This window comes from Lithobates pipiens, unplaced genomic scaffold, assembly GCF_037356315.1.
Source record: "Lithobates pipiens isolate NorthernLeopardFrog02 unplaced genomic scaffold, aLitPip1_a1.2 Scaffold_1, whole genome shotgun sequence".
In the NCBI taxonomy this organism is placed as follows: domain Eukaryota; kingdom Metazoa; phylum Chordata; class Amphibia; order Anura; family Ranidae; genus Lithobates; species Lithobates pipiens.
In genome coordinates, this window is record NW_027507685.1 from 247899355 (window position 1) to 247921957 (window position 22603).

A 22603-nucleotide genomic window follows, 5' to 3' on the forward strand; every position below is an offset into this window, starting at 1 on the left:
TGCGCCGTAGACAGTGGTGGTTGTCTTCGGGTAAATATCTCCTAAACCGTATAGGTTTAGGAGATATTTCTTGGACCTACAGGTGAGCCTTAATCTAGGCTTACCTGTAGGTCAAAGTTGGTTGTAAGGGTTTACAACCACTTTAAGTGGTTAAATTTAAATACTGAAATAATGACACAAAATATAATAATTCAAAATATAGGCTCGGTGGAACGATTCTTCCTTTAAGATGTAAAGACTGTAAATCTTCCATATAATATATGCTCGCTGAAGTGAACTCATTTATATCCACTAAGATGACTGACTGCCTATTTTACAGATCTGACAGCCTAAAATCCTCAAAGTCCATCAGACATTACCAGATTTGTTATGTGGAACAGGAATACCGGGGGGGGGGGGTGACAAGTATCACAAAATCTGGATTTTCTGTTGTGCTTCAGTAACCCTCCTCCGATCCCACCGAGGGACTGATTTTTTTATGGAATCCTTTCCAGCCTAGCATGTATCACTTCAAATATCCAACCAGGTTCAGAAGAAATAAAATAAAATAATAAATAATATAAAATAATAATAATAATACATTTAACCACTTGCTTACTGGGCACTTAAACCCCCCTCAGTCCCAGACCAATTTTCAGCTTTCAGCGCTGATGCACTTTGAATGACAATTGCGCGGGCATACAACACTGTACCCAAATGAAATTTTTATCATTTTTTTCCCACAAATAGAGCTTTCTTTTGGTGGTATTTAGTTACAGCTCTGAGTTTTATTTTTTGCTAAACAAACAAAAAAAGATGCAAAAAGAAAAAAATCATGTTTAATAGTTTGTTATAAAATTTTGCAAACAGGTCATTTTTCTCCTTCATTGAAGTGCGCTGATGAGGCGGCACTGATAGGCTGCACTGGTGGGCACTAATAGGCACAGATAAGGTGGCACTAATAGGCACAGATAAGGCGGCACCGATGGGCACAGATAAGGCGGCACTGATGGGCAAAAAAGGGCACAGATAAGATGGCACGAATGGGTGGCACAGATGGGTGGCACGGATGGGTGGCACTAAGGGGCACTGATAGGTACCACTGATAGATGGGACTGATGGGCACTGATAGGTGGCTCTGATAGGTGGCACTGGTGGGCACTGGTGGGCACTGATGGGCGGCACTGCTGGGCACGGATATGTGGCACTGGGGTGCAGCACGTTTGTTGAGGCAGATTGTGGGCACTGCTGGGTGGCACTGTGGGCACTGCTGGGTGGCACTATGGGCACTGCTGGGGGGACACATTTTTTATTTATATGTCAAAGCAGGGGGCAGGTGGGCACTGGCAGGGGGCAGGTGGGCACTGGCAGGGCTGGCCGTGATCGGGACTGATGTCCCGATCACGGCCGCCGGTGATCGGCTCTTTTTTTTTCTCCTCGCTCTGTCAGCGCGAGGAGGAATAATAGCCGATTACCGGCTCCGTTATATCACATGATCAGCTGTCATTGGCTGACAGCTGATCACGTGATAAGGGGTCGGGATCGACCCCTTGCTCGGATCGGTGATCAGGCGAGTCTCATAGACTCGCCGATCACAGAGCGCGCCGTGCGCGCCCCTCAGGGGGCGCGCAGGCCGCTCGTGCACGGGACGACGTCAATAGACGTCGTCCCGGCAAAGGAGATCCACGCTAATGCCGTCATTCGGCTATAGCACGGGTCTCAACTGGTTAAGTAAGGTTCTTCCTTTTTTGCTTTTGGGCACACTGGCAGCATTTGATGGGCACAGTGGGGGTGTTTAATCGGCAGAGTGGCAGCGTTTAATGGGCACAGTGGCTGCAATTGATGGCACAGTGGCAGCATTTGAGGGCACAGTGGCAGCATTTGATGGGCACAGTGGCTGCAATTGATGGCACAGTGGCAGCATTTGAGGGAACAGTGACAGCGTTTTATGGGCACAGTGGCTGCAATTGGTGGCACAGTGGAAGCATTTGAGGGCACAGTGGCAGTGTTTGGCACAGTGGCAGCGTTTGATGGCACAGTAGCAACGTTTGAGGGCACAGTGGCAGCATTTGATGGGCACAGTGGCAGCGTTTGATGGCACAGTGGTAGCGTTTGGCACAGTGGCAGTGTTTGGCACAGTGGCAACATTTGATGGCACAGTGGCGGTGTTTAATGGGCACAGTGGGGGGTGTTTAATCGGCAGACATGCCCGGCCACATGCCCTCAACATGGGGAGGGTGCTTAGGAGTTGTCAAAGCACTGTGTCCCCATGTTGATGGGGACAAGGGCCTCATCCCCACAACCCTTGCCCGGTGGTTGCAGAGGTCTGCGGGCGAAGGGGTTATCAGAATCTGGAAGCCACCTTTAACAAGGGGACCCCCAGATCCCGGGCCGCCCCTCCCCCTGTGTGAAATGGTAACGGGGTAAAAAATGTACCCCTACCATTTCACAAAAAAGTGTGAAAATGGTAAAAAAGACAAGACACGGCTTGGGACAAGTCCTTTATTAAAAAATAAAAAAATAAAACTGTCCCACAAAGTCTTCTTTTTTTTTCTCTTGCTCCGTCGACAGACCAAAAAAGAAAACCAAGAAAAAAACAGCAAATTCGGCCGCTAGCGGGGTGGTTTTACCCCCCGCTAGTGGCTGAGAAAGGATTAAAAACCACCTGCAAAGTGCCTCTGCAGAGGCGTTTGCCGGCGGTATAGCTGCGGTGCCCCATTGATTTCAATGGGCAGGCGTGGTGGAGGAGTGGTATACACACCGCTCCTTCACTGCTCCAAAGATGCTGCTAACAGGACTTTTTTTTACTGTCCTGCCAGCGCACCGCTCCAGTGTGAAAGCCATTGGAGACACAGCAGCGGCTGTTTCAGGTCGGTTTGCATGCACTATTTGTAGCACAGTAGCTCCTGCAAAACGACCCAGTGTGAAAGGGACCTTAGAGCACACAGCCAGGGAACACAGTTAACCCATTGATCGCCCCCTAGTGTTAACCCCTTCCCTGACAGTAACCGTTATACAGTAATCAGTGCATTTTATAGCAATGTTTTTTTTAGTGGCAAGTTATTATTGCCACGTCTATGGGGGATTATACACACAATAACGCACATCAATTGTACTAATATTACTATATGTTATATGGATAGCCATTGACTTTTGGTGAGGTGCTACATAATTTTTTGATTTTGTCTTTAACGATGGTTCTGATTGAGCAATGGAATAGGGATGAGTAGCGTGATCTTGGCTAAACTGATTTTCCTGCAAAATTATGTAGCACTGACCCCCGAAGGAGCTGCTGGTTTGAATTGGGCCTGCACTCTACCGAGAAATCCCACTAACTTGACCCAATCCCTTTGACACAGCTGTGGTGCAATGTAATACAGTAAAATATAAGACAATGCAAAGTACCTGTATTATACCCTCAGGATTCTCTGGCTCCACCTGGTGGGGAAAAAAAGTAGGCCACACAACTGGATACTTAACCAAAAAAATTGTTTACTGCAAAATATTTAGACAGGTGGTTATAGAAATTGTGCTGTCATCCCAACGTAGGATGACAGCACAATATATTTCAATATAAAAACAATATTAACTGTATATATATATATATATATATATATAGACCTGGGAGCTCCCCCTACTTTAAAGGTTAAACGTGAGATCTCACTTAAAGTACTTTATCCGGGGTCTTCTTTCTTTGCTAGCTAAAAGTCACTCCCTTGTTATTTGTAATCCAAAGTCTGTGGAGGGTTAAGCTGAAGTATTCCTAGTGTAACTCCAATAACTTATTTACAATGCTTGAGGTGCCAGGGTAGATAGGCCTCAAGCCTGCTTAGTGTCAGTTGCTCTGCTACTCCTCCGTGGAACCAAAGATTCCAATGAGGCCTGTATGTGAGTCTAACTGCTTGAAAAAGTTTACAAATGGTGGGCCGTAACTTGCTCACCAACCAGTGACTGTAGCTTGCCTCTCAGTCAGCTGGGCCAGAAGCTCTGTATCGCTCCGCTGAATGAATCCGGTTCTCCGATTCTCCGCTGAGTGTCTCTGGACCTTCTCAATCCGGTCCCCGTCTTTCTGGCTCCATCAGGTCACTTTACAAACAGGCTGACGTTCCGTGATGGCTACAGGTCGCTGTCTCCGGGAAGCCTACGAGCAGATCCGCACAGGAAGGCAACGTGATCCCAAGAGACCTAAAATGGCTGCTCGGTTCCCTTTTATCCCCTACCCAGCATGCACTTTGTAAGAGAGTGTTCATGGGTAGGTCACACATGATAACTGGGTAACAAGGTCAACCTTCTCAATCACAACGACAGTCACTTCCTGTACAAGTATTTAGGGTGTTCTGAGGTAAAGATATTCAGGTGTGTTACCCATATTTGGTCAGTAAATGGCTCTGGTAAGGAACCACAGTAAGGTCCATTAACCTTATGTAGCGGCCACAACCTTTTGCTGTGCAGCCTTGATTTGTTGGACTTACCGATTACCTTCTCCTGGCCTGCTCCTCCGCGTCTAGGGGTTCCCAGGGTTGATACCCAACGACTTGTACACTGACACAGATGAAGTCCTTTCAAAAAGGTTTATTTTGCAGTAGAACTTTCACAACACAGTCTCTTAGGGAACAGAGGGCACGGGTGAAGAACTCAGGTACTGCAGGTTTAACACAGTCTCTATTCCCACCCAGAGAGTAGCCACTCGCAGCTGGGTACTTCAAGGCTGAACAGATCTCTAGCCAGAGATCATGGCAGTCAGCACGTTGACTCAAAACTTGAACAGTAAACTGAGAATATACAGGAACCTTTTTCCAACCGTACCTGGAACGTTTTCCAGTACCTTTGTGGTACTGGAATAGTGTGAATTCGTCAATGTCCTTCCCAACTCAGTAACCAGGCACTTCTCAGGATGCCACTTGCCGGCTCTCCTCCGAAGAGTCCTCCCCCGGTCACTTCCACGAGCTACGGTGTCCCTCCAAGCTGAGAGCACACCCGGACACTTTGAATCCTCCCTAAGTTACAGCGCTTTGGACCAGCCGGTTCCGAGACTCGGGAATGGATGGATCCCTACCCCAGACCAGACAGGTATATCATGGGCCGTTGCGGGATGTCGAACATCCCGTGACCGGGACCCCTCACGGGGCTACCCCAGTCCTGGAACCAGAACAGACCACACGAGTCTCACGAACAACTCTGGAACCCTGAACATGTGACCCCCACCTGTTTAAGTACCCCCCTCCCAGACTCCTCAGCGGGCCCCGGCACTCCCGCTGATTGGCTCAGAGAGGGCCGATACCTAAACATCCAACCAGACCTGGTTCTGGCCTATCATGTGCACCTCACCGTTCACATGACCAGGCAGAACTTCCAAACACAGCCTGGCCAGACTGGTGTTAGGCCTACCTACAATAATTGACCCTCAGAACCTTTAGGTTCCAGAGGCCAAAAACTAAATTTACAATGCGTGTGACATTTGATCCCAAATGTCATCCTCTACAATTCCATTAAAGTATACATGACCACATGAATAGGCAAGGATGTCGGCGCAACAATTATATGGAAAAAATCTTGCTTATTGACCTGCTAAGGGAAAATTTGCTTTGAAAAATACTACTACTACTACTATTTTTCATCCTTATGTAGGGTTTTTAGGGAGTCATTATTTAGCCAGAAGCACCGTGTTCCTTACCATGCTCCCCATCAGATAGTATTACAAATTGCGGAATTCACAGACTACTTATAAAAATCGATGTCAACCTGTTATAACAAACATGCAGCTGGTCTTCCAATTACAAGTGAGCCAGAATAATGTAGGTCAAAATGTGCTAGGCAGTATTCAACGTAGCAGATACTGCTCTCTGTTCATCCCCACGGGTGAAGCCCTGATGCTATTCCGGATGGTCTCTGATCTTGACCTCTTCTCCTTCCTTTTGTTTTGAAGACTCTACAATTCGGTGTGCAGGGTCATTATTGTTATTATTATACATGATTTATATGGTGCCAACAGTTCCCTTTACAATATAAATGAAGACAGTGAAGTTGCGATGTTTTATTGTTGTCTTTGCTAGTGGTCTCCAAACTGCGGCCCTGGGGCCAGATGTGGCCATTTGCTTTGCATTTATCCGACCATTCAGGCATTATTCCTGCCAATGACACCAACAATAGGGCACCATTCCTCCCACTGACACCAACAATAGGGCACCATTCCACCCACTGAGCCTAGCTCTGAGGAAGGGGGTGTGCCCCCCCCCCGAAACGCGTTAGCTGGAAGTGACTATGTTTTTTGTATTCCTCCCATTGACACCAACAATGGGGCACCATTCCTTCCACTGACACCAACAAAAGGGGCACCATTCCTCCCACTGACACCAATAAGGGGCACCATTCCTCCCACTGACACCAATAAGGGGCACCATTCCTCCCACTGACACCAATAAGGGGAATAATTTCTCCCAATGACACCAACAATGGGGCACCATTCTTCCCACTTACACCAACAATGGGGCATAACTCCTCCCACTGACATCAAACAAAAGGGGTATAATTCCTCCCACTGACACCAACCATGGGGAACCATTCCTCCCACTGACACCAACAATTGGGTGCCATTCATCCCACTGACACCAACAATTGGGTGCCATTCATCCCACTGACACCAACAATGGGGCACTGTTCCTCCCACTGACACCAACAATGGGGCACCGTTCCTCCTACTGACACCAACAATAGGGCACTATTCCTCCCACTGACACCAACAATGAGGCACCATTCCTCCCACTGACACCAACAATGGGGGCACCATTCCTCCCACTGACACCAATAAGGGGAATAATTCCTCCCACTGACACCAACAATGGGGCACCATTCTTCCCACTTACACCAACAATGGGGCATAACTCCTCCCACTGATATCAAACAAAAGGGGCATAATTCCTCCCACTGACACCAACCATGGGGAACCATTCCTCACACTCACACCAACAATGAGGCGTCATTCCTCCCACTGACACCAACAATGGGGCACCATTCCTCCCACTGACACCAACAATGGGCCACCATTCGTCCCACTGACACCAACAATGGGGCACTATTCCTCCCACTGACACCAACAATGGGCCACCATTCGTCCCACTGACACAAACAATAGGGCACTATTCCTCCCACTGACACCAACAATGGGTCACCATTCCTCCCACTGACACCAACAATGGGGCACCATTCCTCCCACTGACACTAATATGGGGCACCATTTCTCCCACTGACACCAATAAGGGGCACCATTCCTCCCACTGACACCAACAATGGGGCATAATTCCTCCCACTGACACCAGCAATGGAGAATAATGCCTCCCACTGACATCAAACAAAAGGGGCATAATTCCTCTCACTGACACCAACAAAGGGGGCATAATTCCTCCCACTGACACCAACAATGAGGCACAATTCCTTCCACTGGCAACAAAAATAGGGCACCTTTCCTTCAACTGACACCAACTATTTATCCCCCTAATACCAAAGATTAGGCATTGTTTATTCCCACCTAGCACAGTCTGGCCCCCGTAAAAATCAGAGGGACGGTAAACTGGCCCTTTTTTTTAGAAAGTTTGGAGACCCCTGGCCTATGACATCAGAGGAATTTGGCTCACTTCCTGTCTCAGTGAGCGCACAGGAAGTGAGGGGATATTTCCCCAGTGACTGCAGACACAGCAATAAAGCCCGGGGGAACTTTTAACCCTTAAAAACTCATTACAAAACTAAAAAAAAACGTCCGGAGTCACGCCATAAGCAGTAGGAATGGTGAGATGACACGACGGAACGCGTTCGGTTTCCTATGAGTATTCCTCTAGAGCTGCCCCTTATGTAATCACCGTAGCTGTACATTAAAGGCGTCTCTGATTCCACGAAGAGGCGCTGGGACTGATGAATGACCCTTTCTACACTCCCCGCTCTGTCATTAATCATTTTAAAAAAATACAGGTAGCTGGAACAATGTATAAGTTCAGAGCAAGCTTACCATTATTTTATACCTCCTGTATTTATGGTATGTGTGCGAGGGACACACAATCTAAATGTTTCTATAGAGGGAGCACAAGGCTGCGTGTTTTCGCATTGTGGTACCGAGAGCTGCGAGGGCGACCTCCGGATCCAACGCCAGACACAGAAAAATCTTTTATCCCCCATTAAATCCGATGCCAATAACCTTTAGAATAGTTTCCGCACTCAGACATGATCATTGCCGGCATCTCATTGTATTTAAATAAATAAATAAAGTGGAAAAATAAACTGCTAAATGAGTTATGTAAACATCAACTTTTACATGAAAAAAGAAAAAGAAATGTTGGAATGTAGAAAAGTGACTGATCATTACTTTATAGTTCAGTTCTCTAAGAGAACAAACATTCCAGCTAAATGTGTGATGAGGAGCCCAGAATACACAGATAGTGTGCGAGAAAACACAGGCAAGCAAACTATTACTACTACTACTACTAATACTACTACTAATACTACTATCTACTACTATCTACTACTACTACTACTACTACTAATACTACTACTAATACTACTACTTCTACTACTACGGTAATACTACTATCTACTACTATCTACTACTACTAATACTACTACTACTAATATTACTACTACTACTACTAATATTACTACTACTACTACTACTATTACTAATACTACTACTACTGCTACTACTACTACTACTACTATTACTACCACTACTACTACTACTACTACCACTACCAAAACTACTACTACCTACTACTACTAATACTACCACTACTACTACCTACTACTACTAATATATTTATTAATATATATATATAGTGGTTAAATCTTACTATCCTTAATTTATAAAGCACCATGCAATTATGCAGCACTGAAGAAGAAATACAAGAAAATCAAAATAATGGATAATTATAATCTGAAAAATCCTTACATCCTTTCTTTCTATCTATCTATCTGTCTAATTAGTTCCTTCCTTCCTCCTTTCTCGCCTTTTCTCTTTTGTTTCTTCTTCTGTCCTCTAGCATTTCCTCTCTCTCTTTATCTGATGGCAACTTATTACGATGCACTTAGATCTATCTATCTATCTGTCTGTCTATCTATCTATTTATCTATCTAATTCCTTCCTTCCTTCTTTACCGCCTTTCCTCATTTGTTTCTTCTATCTATCTATCTAATCCTTCCCTTCCGTTTCCTTGCTTTCTTCTTTCCTTTAGATATTATTTATCAATCTCATCCTTTCCTTTCTTTCCTCTCATCTTCTTTCCTTTCAGTTCCTTTCTTTATTCCTTCCTATAGCTATCTATCTATCTATCTATCTATCTATCTATCTATCTATCTATCTATCTATCTATCTATCTATCTATCTATCTATCTATCTATCTGTCTATCTCATCCTCTCTATCTATCTATCTTCCCCTTCCCCTTCCCTTTTCCTTGCTTTCTTCCTTCCTATAGCTATTATCTATCTACAGTGGTGTGAAAAAGTGTTTGCCCCCTTCCTCATTTCCTGTTCCTTTGCATGTTTGTCACACTTAAGTGTTTCGGAACATCAAACCAATTTAAACAATAGTCAAGGACAACACAAGTAAACACAAAATGCAATTTGTAAATGAAGGTGTTTATTATTAAAGGTGAGAAAAAAATCCAAACCATCATGGCCCTGTGTGAAAAAGTGATTGCCCCCTAAACCTAATAACTGGTTGGGCCACCCTTACCAGCAACAACTGCAACCAAGCGTTTGCGATAACGTGCAATGAGGCTTTTACAGCGTCCTGGAGGAATTTTGGCCCACTCATCTTTGCAGAATTGTCCTAATTCAGTTACATTAGAGGGTTTTCGAGCATGAACGGCCTTTTTAAGGTCATACCACAACATCTCAATAGGATTCAGGTCAGGACTTTGGCTAGGCCACTCCAAAGTCTTCATTTTGTTTTTCTTCAGCCATTCGGTGGTGGACTTGCTGGTGTGTTTAGGATCATTGTCCTGCTGCAGAACCCAAGTTCGTTTCAGCTTGAGTACACGAACAGATGGTCGGACATTCTCCTTCAGGATCTCTTGGTAGACAGCAGAATTCATAGTTCCTTTTATCACGGCAAGTCTTCCAGGTCCTGAAGCACCAAAACAGCCCCAGACCATCACACTACCACCACCATATTTTACTGTTGGTATAATGTTCTTTTTATGAAATGCAGTGTTCCTTCTACGCCAGATATACTTGGACACACACCTTCCAAAGAGTTCCACTTTTGTCTCATCGCTCCACAGAATGTTGTCCCAAAAGTCTTGGGGATCATCAAGATGTGTTGTGGAGAAATTGAGACGAGCTTTGATGTTCTTTTTGCTCAGCAGTGGTTTTCTCCTTGGAACTCTGCCATGCAGGCCATTTTTGCCCAGTCTTTTCCTGATGGTGGAGGCATGAACGCTGACCTTAACTGAGGCAAGTGAGGCCTGCAGTTCCTTGGACGTTGTTGTGGGGTCTTTTGTGACCTCTTGGATGAGTCGTCGCTGCGCTCTTGGGGTAATTTTGGGCGGCCGGCCACTCCTGGGAAGGTTCACCACTGTTCCATGTCTTCGCCATTTGTGGATAATGGCTCTCACTGTGGTTCGCTGGATTCCCAAAGCTTTGGAAATGGCTTTATAACCCTTTCCAGACTGATAGATCTCAATTACTTTCTTTCTCAATTGTTCCTGAATTTCTTTGGGTCTCGGCATGATGTGTAGCTTTTAAGGATCTTCTGGTGGACCTTACTGTGTCAAGCAGCTCCTATTTAAGTGATGCCTTGATTGTGAACAGGTGTGGCAATAATCAGGCCTGGGTGTGGTTAGAGAAATTGAACTCAGGTGTGGACAACCACAGTTATAGTATGTTTTAACAAGGGGGGCAATCACTTTTTCACACAGGGCCATGATGGTTTGGATTTTTTTTCACCTTTAATAATAAACACCTTCATTTACAAATTGCATTTTGTGTTTACTTGTGTTGTCCTTGACTATTGTTTAAATTGGTTTGATGTTCCGAAACACTTAAGTGTGACAAACATGCAAAGGAACAGGAAATGAGGAGGGGCAAACACTTTTTCACACCACTGTATCTATCTATCTAATTCCTTCCTTTCTTCTTTCTCGCTTTTCCTCATTTGTTTCTTCTATCTATCTATCTAATCCTTCCCTTCCCTTGCTTTCTTCCTTTCTATAGATATTATTTATCTATCTCATCCTTTCTTTTCTTTTCCTTTCCTTTCTTTCTTTCTATCTATATATTGTAGCAAAAACTCTGACTTTCAATCAGCAGCTGATGATCTTTACCAAAGACTAAGAAAAAGAGGATACAGCCATAAATGTTTGAAACGAGCCTATAACCGTGTTAAACCCAAAATTAGAACCTCTCTTATTTTCTCTACCCGACATTCCAACACAAATGATTCGGTTAGGATCATTACTCGCTATTCCAACCAGCATCGCAAGTTTAAGGAAATTCTACATAAGTTTTGGCCACTCCTTCTAGCTGACCCTACCACCAAGAAATATATTAAAGATTTCCCCGAAGTCACTTTCAAAAGAGTTCCTTCTCTCAAAGACAAACTAGTGCATAGTCACTTTGAACAACCAAATTAAATATTAAAAAAGTAACTAATGGCACTTTTCCATGTGGCCATTGTGACGTTTGCTGTTACGTCAACTCACATACCAAATTTAAACTACCAAATGGCAAATGGCACTCCACCAGACATCGAGTCACATGTCAAACACAGGGTGTTATATATCTTGCCCGCTGCCTCTGCGGCGGATTCTATGTAGGCAAAACAAAGCGACAATTTTGTATTAGAATCAAGGACCATATCAAACCTATTATTAACCACTTGCCGCCCGCCCTATTACAAATAGACGGCGGTAAATTGGTTTCATAATCCTAACCGGACGTCATATGACGTGATCAGGATTATGAGCCGCTGCGCGCCCCCGGGGGCGTGCATCGCGGCGATCGTTGTTGCGGGGTGTCAGTCTGACACCCGGCAACTACGATCTCGGTAAAGAGTCTCCGACGGAGACTCTTTACCACGTGATCAGCCGTGTCCAATCACGGCTGATCACAGTGTAAATGGGAAGAGCCGGTGATCGGCTTTTCCTCACTCGCGTCTGTCAGACGCGAGTAGAGGAGAGCCGATCGGCTGCTCCTCTGACAGGGGGGGTCTGTGCTGATCGATTATCAGCACAGCCCCCCCCCCCCCCGAGGATGCCCACACTGGACCACCAGGGACGCCACCAGACCACCAGGGATGCCCAGCAGAGGTAATCCTCCCTAGACCACCAGGGATGCCAGTCAGGCACAATGGATGCCAATCAGTGCCCATAATGGATGGCAATCAGTGCCCACAATGGGCATCACTGATTGGCATGCATTATTGTTTGGCACTGATTGGCATCCATTAGTACAGTATAACACCTGTGTTGCTAATGAGTGCCCACCTGTGCCGCTAATGAGTGCCCACCTGTGCCGCTAATGAGTGCCCACCTGTGCCGCCTATCAGTGCCCACCTGTGCCGCCTATCAGTGCCCACCCATGCCCATCTGTGCCGCCTACCAATGCCCATCTGTGCCGCCTACCCATGCCCATCTGTGCCGCCTACCCATGCCCATCTGTGCCGCCCATCCATGCCAATACGTGCCAGCTATCAGTGCCAATTTGTGCCACCTATCAGTGTCCATCCGTGTCGCCCATCCGTGTCGCCCATCCGTGTCGCCCATCCGTGTCGCCCATCTGTGTCGCCTATCAGTGCCGCCTATCAGTGCCGCCTATCAGTGTCCATCAATGCCACCTCATCAGTGCCACTTCATTGGTGCCCATCAGTGCCGCCTTATCAGTGCCCATCAGTGTAGCCCCATCAGTGCCCATCCGTGAAGGAGAAAACGTACTTATTTACAAAGTTTTGAAACTGAAACAAAAAAAAAACATTTTTTTTTTCGAAATTTTCGGTATTTTTTTATTTGTAGCACAAAAAATAAAAACCGCAGAGGTGATCAAATACCACCAAAAGAAAGCTCTATTTGTGGGAAAAAAATGATAAAAATTTCATTTGGGTACAGTGTAGCATGACCGCGCAATTGTCATTCAAAGTGCGACAGCGCTGAAAGCTCAAAATTGGTCTGGGCAGGAAGGTGTTTAAGTGCCCGGTATTGAAGTGGTTAAAAAGAAAATGGAGACGGCCATCAGTCGGCACGTGGGCCTCTTCCATGCCTTTAATCCCAAATGTATTACTTTCTCCGCACTTGAACACATTCCTCTTGATTTAAGAGGGGGCAGTGTGGACAATATTTTACTTCAGCATGAAGCTGAATGGATTTTTAATTTAAGGGCTACAACTCCACCTGGCTTTAATGAGAACTTAAGCTTTAAACCATTTTTGTGAAATATATATATATATATATATATCTTTCAAAAATATTTTTTTCCTCTTTCCCTGGTCCTTTATTTCTGTTGACCGCCCCTCTGAGAGGTGAATATGTGGGGTTTTTTTTTTTTTTTCTCTTTATTATTATAGTTTAATTTGTAATATGTATGTATTGATTTGTTTGTAACCAACTGTGATAATAATTATAGTAATACATTATTGTAATATCTATATGTTATGTGTTCACGGTATTATGACGTGCAGCTTTAGAGAAAAAATGCCTCTCTTTATGATTAATTATTTATTTTTTGTTTTTTATTTTATTATTATTTTTCACTTTTTATTTTAGTTTTCTCTTATTTTATTATGATTTTTTCCTTTTTTTTCCCTTTTCTTTTCTTTCTTTTTCCTTTTCTTTTCCCACAACAACCGTCCACCTCTTTGGTTTTCCCATCAGTGCTGTTCGCACGGACGCCCGGGGGCATAGGCGCCTTGTGTGCCGCTGCCCCTTTTCAGCGCTGCGACGCTCCCCTTTGATCGGTCGGAAGGACTGGCCATTCTTTGGTCACTCCTTTCCGACCTGCTTTTTCCATCATTTCTGCCTCTTTATGCCCGATTGGGCGATTGGATTGGTGGTCACGTTCGTTTATGCCGTCGCCCCCTACGGAGGACGGCGATGAAGGCATCGTTCGTTCCCCCCTCTCCCCCGCCCACCGGCTTGAGGCATTATGGGACTTGTAGGCTTACTCAGTCTTGTCCCACTGGTGAGCATGCGCAATAGCGCTCCTTTTGTCCGCATCAGGCCGATTACACAAAACGTCGGCTTGATGGCGGGGCTTATAAAAAGCCAGCGTGATACCGTCATTCCTTGCTAGCCGCAGTCAAGGGTGACGCCTGATCCTTTAGACTTCGTATTTCTTAGTAAGTTTACTGCTATATATATATATTTTTTTTACACCTATTATAGCCGATCGTTCCTATTTTTTGAACCTGATCCTTTTTATTGATTTTTGACCTTCCACACTTGGGTTATTGCCATGTGGTTTTTTATCATTTCCGCATTGACTCTCTAGCTTAGAACTCTATGTTCTGGGATGTCATTGTTTAACTCCCAGTGTATGCTCATATACTTGAATGTCTGTGTTTCTATAACACTTAGATGTTTATGCATGCACCCCTATGTAGATATATCTGTACCCTATCTACCCACTTATTCTAACGTTCGTTTTTGTTTTCCTTTCAATTGGTCGCCCAGTTGGTATTTCCGTTCAGGTGTGTCTCCTCAAGTGCTCAATTTTCAATACGTGCGCCCTTATTTTTACAACTATTTAACTCATGTAAGTAATACAGCTTAAATTAAAATACCTTCGTATTATTTTTCTTAATTTCTGTACTTCAGAGGGTTTTCACCCCTTTAGGTTGATCTATTTTAGCAACCTTTATACTGAATCATTTATCAAAGTACTCTTAATTACCCTAAAATCCAAAAATTCTACTTTCATTGTACACTTTCTTGTTATTAGCTATCCTGGGCTGGCTTTTTAGCCCCCTGCGATTCAGCGCTGCTGCGGTTAACCCCTGAGGTGGACTACTCCCCTACTTTACCATCTACGTAGTGGTTGAAGGTGGGTGTGATATGTGTGTTTTTTTTTTTTTTTTTCTCTTATGTCTGCACTTATGACTTTTGTGATATATTTCATTACTACATTATTTTGTATTTTTGGTTTAGATACTGTTCAAACATTCACACATCCCCTGAAGAAGCAACCTAATGCGAAACATGTTGGGACTATGTGTGTTTGACAAGAGCGACCACTGTATTGTATTATCTTGTATTTTTTAAGCAGAATGTGCTACTGATTTTAACTTTAAACCTAATAAATTTTTGTATTACAAATTTTGTACTCTAATTAATTATACTTGTTAATTAGCACCGCTAAAATCCCTAACTTCCCTTTCTGTCTTTTGATTCATGTATCTATCTATCTATCTATCTATCTATCTATCTATCTATCTATCTATCTATCTATCTATCTATCTATCTATCTATCTATCTATCTATCTCATCCACTTTCCTTTCCTTTCGTTTCCTTTCCTTTCCTTTCCTTTCCTTTCGCTATTATCTATCTATCTAATTCCTTCCTTCCTTTCTCACCTTTCCTCATTTGTTTCTATCTATCTATCTATCTATCTATCTATCTATCTATCTATCTATCTATCTGTCTATCTCATCCTCTCTATCTATCTATCTTCCCCTTCCCCTTCCCTTTTCCTTGCTTTCTTCCTTCCTATAGCTATTATCTATCTATCTATCTATCTATCTATCTATCTATCTAATTCCTTCCTTCCTTTCTTCTTTCTCGCTTTTCCTCATTTGTTTCTTCTATCTATCTATCTTATCCTTCCCTTCCCTTGCTTTCTTCCTTTCTATAGATATTATTTATCTATCTCATCCTTTCTTTTCTTTTCCTTTCCTTTCTTTCTTTCTATCTATCTATCTATCTATCTATCTATCTATCTATCTATCTATCTATCTATCTATCTATCTATCTATCTATCTATCTAGCTATCTATCTCATCCACTTTCATTTCCTTTCCTTTCTTTTCCTTTCCTTTCCTTTCGCTATTATCTATCTATCTAATTCCTTCCTTCCTTTCTCACCTTTCCTCATTTGTTTCTTCTATCTATCTATCTATCTATCTATCTATCTATCTATCTATCTATCTATCTATCTATCTATCTATCTATCTATCTCATCCTTCCCTATCCCTTTCCCTTCCCTTTCCTTGCTTTCTTCCTTCCTATATCTAATTATCTATCTATATTATACACGATTTATATAGTGCCAACAGTTTACGCAGCACTTTATACATTGCTTTTACAATTACAGTACAGTTCAATATAAAAGGTACGGGAGGGCCCGGCTCGTAGAGCTTACATTCTAACAGGAGGGGGTGGTAGAAATGGTAATAATCTATCTATCCTCCTTCATATTCCCCACTCTATATATTGCAGGTCAGCTTAACCCATTTCTATTTTCCATCTTGGCCTCCTGTACATACCTAATACTTACCTACCTACCTACTACTCACCTTCCTTCCTTCCTCCCTCTTCTGTATGTGTCTATGTTGCCCCGTCTCTCTCATGTCTCCCATCTGTGTCTATTTCCCTTCCATTATCCTCCTTGGTTCACCTCTGATGGCACTTTGCTGTCTTTATTTCTTCTTTCCCGGTTGCTGGAACTTCTCGCTATTTCTGTCGCCCACCGGGGGGATTGGTTAGTAACAATCATATTGAACTTTGGTGCCTGGAGCTCGCGGAACAGCAGAAACAATAAGATGAGATTGTATTGGGTGTCCTTGTAGGATGCAGACCCCGGGACACAAAAGTGAGTAAACAAGACTCCAACGCCAACGTCTCCGGGGGGGGGGGGGGGGGAAGAGACATTAGACGCTCTTTATTCATATTCATGATCTGTCCTGTCTCCAGGCTCATTTATCAGCGGAATGTCAAATTATTAGTGATAGCGCTCACTGGCTTGTCTTTATTGTATGTAATTAGAATGTGTTCTTTGATAACATTGATACAGATTGACACATTGTCACCGTTCCTTCAGTTATTTTTATACTTTATTCCTATGGCACCAATATAGTCTGCAGCAATTCACACCTCCTAGAAATAAATGAATCCCCAAAAGAACTATGAAAGTGGGGTTGGAAGAAAAGCTGATAAAAGTGAAAAGAAAAAAGAAGTCACAAGCCTGAAATAAAAAGAAAAAAGAAAATCAATAAAAAAAACAAAACAATCAGTAATGGAGCATATAGAGCAGGGGTCTCAAGCTGACGGCCCTCCAGCTGTTGCAGAACTACATTTACCATGAGGCATTGCAAGGGTGCCAGTTACAAGCATGACTCCTATAGGCAGAGGCATGATGGGACTTGTAGTTCCGCAACAGCTGGAGGGCCGCCGGTTTGAGACCCCTGATATAGAGGGTGCATACCTGTATTTTTTGGACCCATTCTTTCGGAGAACAGATGTCATGGTTATGCAGTGATCTTCCTCTGGTTGCTTACCTCCCCTCATGTGTTCAGACTAAGAGGCCAGCCACTTCCACCTGGTGGTTTTTATAACCTCTCCTCTAAGCATGGCTCCGCCCCAGGCCCTATCAGGGGAACCCTATATTAACCTGTGCACTGCAAGCCAACAGGGCTGATCAACCATTGTGTATTCATTGTGTGTTTGGCTTCCTGGTTCCTGCTTGCCGTGTGCTCTATGTTTGACTCTGTTAACGACCTTGGCATGTTATCAACGATTCCTGTCTGCTTGTGACATTGACCTTTTGCATGTCCCTGACCATCCCTGTCTGCCTGTGACCCTGAACCTTTGGCGTGTACTCTGTTGTTCCTGTCTGCTAGTTGCCCTGACCTCTACCTTATCCCCTTACTATCCTGGTCGTTCCAGCCTGCTGCTTCCTTCTTCTGTAGTCTACTGTGAGCGTGAGCTGTGAGACCCTAGGGGCCGCGACCTGGAGCCGGACTGCAGCGAAGTCCATCCTCACCACTGGAGGCTCTGGTGAACACCTACTGGCTCTTATGCCCCGTACACACGAGCGGACTTAAGTCCGACAGACTTCCAAAGGAGTTCCGTCGGAGTTCTGACAGACTTTTCGGCCGAACGGACTTGGCCACACACAATCACACTAAACTCCGACGGATTCGAACGTGATGACGTACGACTGGACTCGAATAAGGAAGTTCATAGCCAGTAGCCAATAGCTGCCCTAGCGTCGGTTTTAGTCCGTCGGAGTAGCATACACACGAGCGGAGTTTTCGAAGGGGACCGGGTCCGGCGGAGTTCCGTCGGGAAAATTTGAAGCATGCTTCATTTCTAAAGTCCGTCAGACTTTGGCGAATCAAAAGTCCGTTGCAGCCCACACACGATCGGATAGTCTGACGGACTCGGTCCTTCGGACTTTGGATGTTGAAAAGTCCGCTCGTGTGTACGGGGCATTAGACTCCGCGCCCTGGGGAATCTATGCTCCGGCTCCCATTGGGATCTGCGTTAGTGATCCTGTAGACCTCCTTCCTGAACCTCCCTGGGTACAATCCGCAGCAGTCAGTCTTAAGGTCCACTACCTAGAGGTGCACTTCCAACTCCTACGGAGTGTATGTGTCACCTGGTCTCAGGTGACCTGACAACAGACATTAAATAAGATCCATAGGCAGGACAATAATAGAATATTCATATGTACCATGATCAATGGATATTTGGCTTCCTTTTTCCCTTCTTTCTTGCATTTTGAGGTACGGCCTACTCACATGGACGAAGAGACATCAACCTGAAAAGTATCTGTTGAAGAAGAGTGACCATAGAAAAAAAGACCAAGTGGTCCATCAAGTTTGCCCCCCTTTTTTATTTTTTTTGCCTGAGTACAGATCGTTGTTTGTCCCAAGCAAGCATTGTTGACTGACTCAATATTTCTACTGGAAACTTATTCCAACCATCTTTTAGGCTGGGTTTACACTATTGCAAATTGGATGTGGGCATCCAATTCACATAACAGGAGATTGTGAGCGGCTCTCTATGGAGAGAGAGACGCTCACAATCAGTGGTCACAGGGAAGAATTTTCCTTATATTGGTGATCAGTGGGGAGAATGCTCCTTATATTTGCGGTCAGTAGGGATGAGCCCGGTGTTCGAATCGAACATCGGCCGTTCGTCCGTTTGTCGAAAACCAAAAATTTGTGGGCAGTTCGCAAAATTCGTGTCATACGAACGGCCCACAATGCACTGCGCCAGTCGCAGTGCATTGCTGGCTGACGATTGGCCAAGCATGCACTGTGACCCCGCATGCTTGGCCAATCACAGCGGACGGCAGCAAGGAGAGCCATAATTGGCCACAGGTTGGATGCCTGTGGCCAATTATAGCTCAGGGGGTTTAGTACACGCCCCACATTATATAAGGCCACCAATATGGGTTTTTTTTCGGGGAGGCTGCAACCAATCCTTGAATAACCTAAGTGCGGCTTTATATAATATTACAAATACTCTAGCCAGTACATACATTTGTGATAAAAGTCTACGTATTGTGTTTTATACATAATTATATATCTATATCTATATATATATATATATCTATATATATATATATATATATATATATATATATATATATATATATATATATATATATATATATATATATGTATAATATATATGGTTATCTGCATTAATTAGTCTTTCTTCGCCTTCAAGAGGGCAGACTAGGGTTGCCACCTTTTCTTCAAGTCAAACCCAAAGACTTTTGTGGTGCACAGCAATTTTTTGTATAAACTATACATATATTTTGCTACTAAATAACATTTCTAATCATATGAAGTTAATAACAAGAGTCCCCCTCTACATCAGAGTCCACAGAGTTCCCCTTTTACATCTGAACTTGCAGAGTTCCCTTTCACTGTAAGGGGGGACTCTGCAGACTCTGATGTAAGGGAGACCTCTGGGGCTTCTAACATAAGGGATGCACTGGGAACCCTGATTTAAGGGCAAATACTGAGAACTCTGATGTACGAAGAGGACACTAATGTAAGGGGAAACACTACGGCCGCTGGTGTAAAGGGGAACTCTGATGTAAGGGTGCTCTGAGAACCCTGATTTGCCTTACTGTACTTACTCAGAGGCAAGAGTGAGAAGGGGGGAGACTTCAGTCAGAGACAGGGATGGATGGATGGTGAGCTCACTCACCCCTTGGCAGTCAGCACCAGATGGATCTGAGGCTGCTGGACTTCAAATTTACAGCTCCCACTTTCCTTTTCTGAGGCACAGCGCCGGGGATTGGAGTGTGGGCAGACACAGAGGGGTAGCGGTGGGGGAGGTGCAGATCGAGCCCTCTCTCCTCTCCCATCTGTATGTGTTTGGGGGGGAGGGGTGGATTGTTAGTGCTGGCTTTAGGGGCTGTGGAAAGAGTGTAACAGACACTCTCAGCTGAGACAACCACTGCCAGCAATCCTGCTGGAAAGCCATAGTCCAGTCTAAATAATGTGTCCGGGTTTCAGACAGTCTGAAACCCGGACACATGAACCCAAACCCGAAACTGTCCGGGTGAATCCTGGACAGGTGGCAACCCTAGGGCAGACCTTAGCTCAAATTTTAGATGGAACCATTTGGATAGAGTGAAAAGGCAAATTGTCCAGCTTTACGTATTGCATGATCTGCAGTGCACATGATGAATGCTATACTTTCTAAAAAGTCACTTGTGTTCATGTTTTCCGGCATGCTGCATTTTTTATAACATAATCCACAAGTCTTCAGGTATTCACCTTGAAGGAAGTGTCTTCAGCATTCCATCTCTCTCGGTATCTGTGCAATTCAACTTGTTCCTTTGTCTTTCTTTTCTTCTTCTTCCATACTGCAGAATGACCTTAAGTAAACTCGCAGCTGTCTTGCCTTGTGCAGGCATGTCCTCTCTTCCCACACACACAATCTCACTTTTACCACTCATCTTTGTTATTTTCCTCGGAATCCGCTCCATTTTTCTCTTCACCACTCCCTCCTCATCCAGATATAAAAAAATAAAAAAAATAAAGTAAATATTTTTTCAAAATTCCAGCAAATGCAAAGTCAGCTTGTACATTTTTTAAAGTGGATGGGGCGATAGTGTAAATAGACATGTGCATTGCTAAAAAAATGAGTTCGTTTTAGTTTTCGTTCCATTCATTTTTTTTTTTCCGCTTTTCAAGTCATTCGTTATGACCGAAATTCGTAAATTCGTAAATTCGAAAATTCATAAATTTAAAAAAAAATTTAAATTAAAACATTTGAAAGTACAACAATCCTAAAATGTTGAATTTCGAAAATTCGTAAAGCCTCTTAAACACGATCGGACTTTGTACAAACTTTCCCGTGCACTTTTGTACAAAGGGCGTTGGCCGTAAATTTATATTGCACACGATCAGACTTTTTAGGCAACAAACACGAAACGTAGCAACGTTTCAACGTACTGACGACACCTCAAAAGAGGACGTTCAATTACTCCGGCGCCACCCTTTGGTCAACTTCTGTATTGTTGTCTGACCTTTTGCATTGGTTCTGAGCATGCTTGTTTGTACTTTTGTGTACACACATTCGGACTTTGCTCCAATCGGACTTATGTTGTCAAAAAGTTTGTCTCTTCTCACAGCCAACAAAAGTCAGATGAGAACTGAAAAAAGTTTGTCCGATGGAGCGTACACACGGTCGGGTGTTGCCTTAAAGTGGAAGTAAACTCCCTTATCGTTTTCAGCCAAAGAAGCTGCCATCTTTGCCTCTGTTTAATCTTCAACTGCTATGGTGCTGCACATGGGATTCGTTATGACACCAGCCATTGGATGGTTTGATAGTTTGGCTGAGAGCACAGCCAATGTGCAGTTAGCATTCCCGGAATGCCTTTTTTTTTTTTAACTGTTTAAATCCATGGGTTTACTTCCACTTTAAAACAGCTAATTTGCATGTTTGTTGTCAAAAAGTCCAATCGTGTGTACGGGCTTTTAGTTCGAAAATCCAAAAAGCTGGAAATTCTAAGCCCTTGTACACACGGTCGGAGATTCCGACGGAATGTTTCCTATCGGACCGTTTTGTCGGATATTCCGACTGTGTGTGGTCTCCATCGGACTGTTTCTGCCAGAATATCCGACGGACCAAGTTTTCCAACTTGCCGGTAAAATTTTCTGACAAAATGCTCCGATCGGACATACTTCGATCATGTGTAGCCTACTCCGACGGACAAAGTGCCACGCATGCTCAGATCAAATTCCTAGACCAAAGATATTGGCTACTAGCCTGAACGTAGTTCCGTCCTAACGAAATAACGTCATCACGTTATGTATAATCAGATTTTCCGACAACTTAGTCCGACCGTGTGTATGCAACACCAGTTTCGGACAAAATCCGATCGATTTTGTTGTCGGAATGTCTGACTGTGTGTACAAGGGCTTAGACTTTATTGTGACATATCCTTTATTTTTTCAATTGACAGGTGTTTCATACCTTTTGTATAGGTCTGAATCAGGGGTCTCCAAACTTTCTAAACAAAGGGTCATTTAACTGTCCTCCAAACTTTTAGAGGGCCGAACTGTTGCCAATGGGAGTAGGCAATGTCTTCGGCTTGGTGGTCAGTGGGAGTAAAAAATGTACATAGCACCTGGGGTCAGTAGGAGGATTGGTATCAGTGGAAGGAATAGTGTCCCATCATTGG